The 3,314-nt window shown below is 45.6% G+C and overlaps 1 long non-coding RNA gene across 1 annotated transcript in view; it reads right to left on the reverse strand.

Moving 5' to 3' along the window:
• Positions 1-120: 120 nt before the first annotated feature.
• LOC111976495 (uncharacterized) overlaps positions 121-3,314 on the reverse strand; it is a 52,441-nt gene continuing 49,247 nt past the window's right edge. The window contains exon 3 of the long non-coding RNA XR_002878936.2: positions 121-218. This is a non-coding gene — a long non-coding RNA (uncharacterized lncRNA). The remainder of the gene's footprint in view (positions 219-3,314) is intronic.

Consider the following 3,314-nt stretch of genomic DNA (forward strand, 5'->3'; position numbering starts at 1 on the left):
ACACAGAGCACATAAGGTGAGTGAGTTCAGGTTATGTTGGGGGTGGGAGCTGAGGACCGGCGTTAACAGTACACAAACCCAAACCCCTCCATCCACTCCCTCCCTCCCCTCCTACCTTGAGGAACGGTGGAGCGGTGTACGGGAGCGGGGACAGTGGGGGCTGTAACAACGGAGGATCTAGTGTGGTTGAGATCCGGGGTTCACCCCCATCTTGTTTCCTAGAAACACAGAAAACACAGAGAGAGAAACATGAACATCAGACAGATCAGACGAAGTCCCATACTGTATATCACACTGAGGTCATGAGGGGAGAGAACAGGAATAAACAATGTGACTGGATGCCTCACTGTTTTAGGGTTAGCGATTAGCAGAACTTACAATGGCAACACAATTCAACGCAGCTATTTAGGAAACACTGTCTGCTGCATGGTGCCCATTCTGAGAAGCATCACAATGGCGTACGGTAGGGATGGGCAACCGCCCCTTTTGTAGACCCGCAGACCAATATTATTATTATTTTTTTAATTCTGAAAATGTTGGGGGGGGGGACTCAGTCGGGGTCTCAACTTAATGTTGAGAGTTAGAATAATATGGTTGTGCATCAGCAGTCACTCAATTACGTAGCCCATGTCAGCATTTTTATTTTAGATTGGTCAGCTAGTCTAGMGGCCAGCTATCTAAACTTGTAGAAAAGATTACTATAAAAGAATTGGTATTCTACGGTTACATGTCCCTCCCAATGAGTGTTGAATATTGCTGAGTCAATGAAGGACTATACAGAAGTCAGTTGATAGTGTGAGCATAGGAATGAGCCCAGAGGAACAGGCAGAGCAAATAGGGACTACAGAAACACAGGTTACATAGGGGGACTACAGACAGACAGGACAAACAAGACAGACAAACAAGACAGACTGGGTGAGTACAGACAAACAAGACAGACGGGATGAGATACAGACAAACAAGACAGACGGGTGAGTAGAAAACAAGACAGACGGGTGAGTACAGAGCAGAAAACCAACAGACCGGTGTACAGAACTGGGTGAGTACAGACAGACGGGGACGAACGACACGACGGGGTGAGTACAGACAGACAGACGACGGGTGAGTAACAGACACGACAGACAGACAGACAGAGAGACAGACAGACACAGACAGACAGGACAGACAGACAGACAGACAGACAGATCAGACAGACAGACAGACAGACAGACAGGACATGACAGACAGGAACAGACAGACAGACAGCAGACAGACAGAGACAGACAGAAGCAGACAGACAGACAAGACAGTGTGAGTAGCAAAAAAGTACACACAGAGCACATAAGGAGTGAGTGTCAGGTTATGTTGGGGGTTGGAGCGAGTACGGCGTTAACAGTACAAAAAACCAACAAACCCCTCCATCCATGGTCAAATTACCAACYGGGGTGGGGCCCATTGATCATCAGTTATCATGTTAAAGACTGCCAACATTTGCCTCCATGGCAAAATGTGTAGAATTTCAGGATATTAGCTCTAAAACTGCACACTTCTCTCAGCCCCATGGCAAAATTAGAAGAATACCATGAAATTAGTTATACAATTTCAAAAATCTTCTCTCCGCACCATGGTAAAATGTGTAGAATTGCAGGAAATGCAATCTTCTTTTCACTGTCACAAGGGTGGGTGTGGGTACGCAGACCCATGAGCCACTGCGGCCCCTCATAATGAGTTCCGTTTTTTGTGGCCCCCACCCCTACCAAAGATTCCCATCTCTGGCCTATGGTGTAAAAAGTGAACTGAGGTTGAAGAGCGATATGAAGAGATTGAGTAAACTAATCCAATATCATTCCAACCCTTCTCTTCTCTGCTTTGTCTTCCTTCCTCTATTGTTCTGACAGGAGTATTATTACATCATAGATACATGTTGACTCATGTGACTGGAGAAAAACACACAAGCGGTTTCCGGGGCTATGAGAGTTGAGCTCTCTTTCTTACAGAAACCATTCCAAATGTAAAACAAGGGTACCTTCAGACTTGTTACAGTCAACGTTTTTATATGTGAAACAAGCGTACCTTGAGACTTTTTACAGTCAACATTTTGTCAACATTTTGGTGAATTCTTTGCCATTCCACGCCCCGAGTTTGAATCCCACTGTGACAAGATAGTCCTGATCACAATCTAACTGCGCCTGAAGTGGCACAATGTGGTGTGAGAGATTGACTGGGGTCAACCTAGAAATATCAGAAAGTGTCTTGAGTGAGCCCATGTCCTTTTATTCCAGATGTTTTGATTAAATAGTGCACGAGAACAGCGTGCCCAGGTATCCTCTCCAAGGCCCCATCCATCACACAGCAGACAACCTCTCTGAGCAGAAATGTGATTATTCTCCAGATTGGGCTGCTTGCCCGCCACACTCCTGAGTAAATGCATTACCTTCACGTCCACCGTTTCACCTCCTTGTTTGTCAAGGCTGACAAGATGCAGCTTTTATTAACCTTGAGATAAAACCACTACACAATGTGGAATATCGACTACGAAGCTAGCTACCCAGGAAACGTGAAATTCCACAGAGGATGAGAAATAGGCTCTAACAGGTAATACTAACCTCCCATTCTGTAACTATATCTCTAAAAACWAGAGTTAGACCAGACTTAGCCGATTTGGGTGGCACTGTTTGTAAGGGGCCCGGGGTGAGTAGTGTGGGTGAATGTTAATTATTTAGAATGATCTACATGCCAAAACAAACCAGTAACAAAAGGATGTCAGATTGTAAAGATACTTCCTAGGTCTTCACAACATACAGTATATGTCAACACAAATCCATTAGCGGTATGTTAACCCACTGACCTCCCAGAGCAATGACAAACTCATCAAGCTCAGTCACATAGATAACAATGATCTCTAAAAAATWATCAGCAATATTCACAATGTCACAATCATAAAATAAGATAATGATATCTTACACCAAACAAGCACACAAAGTGTGCAAACTACTGCTGTGAATAATATCTTATTTTCTCTAAGTGTGCTTTATGTCCCATTAAGCAGGAGTCTCTCTGGAGAGAAGAGTCACTTCAGGGATCCAGGGAGGACACTCAGCCACCCTCCCTGCAACACATCTCTCTACTCACCGTCTCCAACCCAGGAGACTGCCTGCCTGCCAGCCACCTTCCCTGCCACACATCTCTGCCTCTCTGCCACACATCTCTGCCTGCCTGCCACCCTACCTGCCACACATCTCTCTACTCACAGTCTCCAACCCAGGAAACTGCCTGCCTGCCACTCTCCCTGCCACACATCTCTGTCTGCCTGCCACCCTCCCTGCCACACATCT

The sequence above is a fragment of the Salvelinus sp. IW2-2015 genome, linkage group LG17 (genome assembly GCF_002910315.2).
Source record: "Salvelinus sp. IW2-2015 linkage group LG17, ASM291031v2, whole genome shotgun sequence".
NCBI lineage: Eukaryota > Metazoa > Chordata > Actinopteri > Salmoniformes > Salmonidae > Salvelinus > Salvelinus sp. IW2-2015.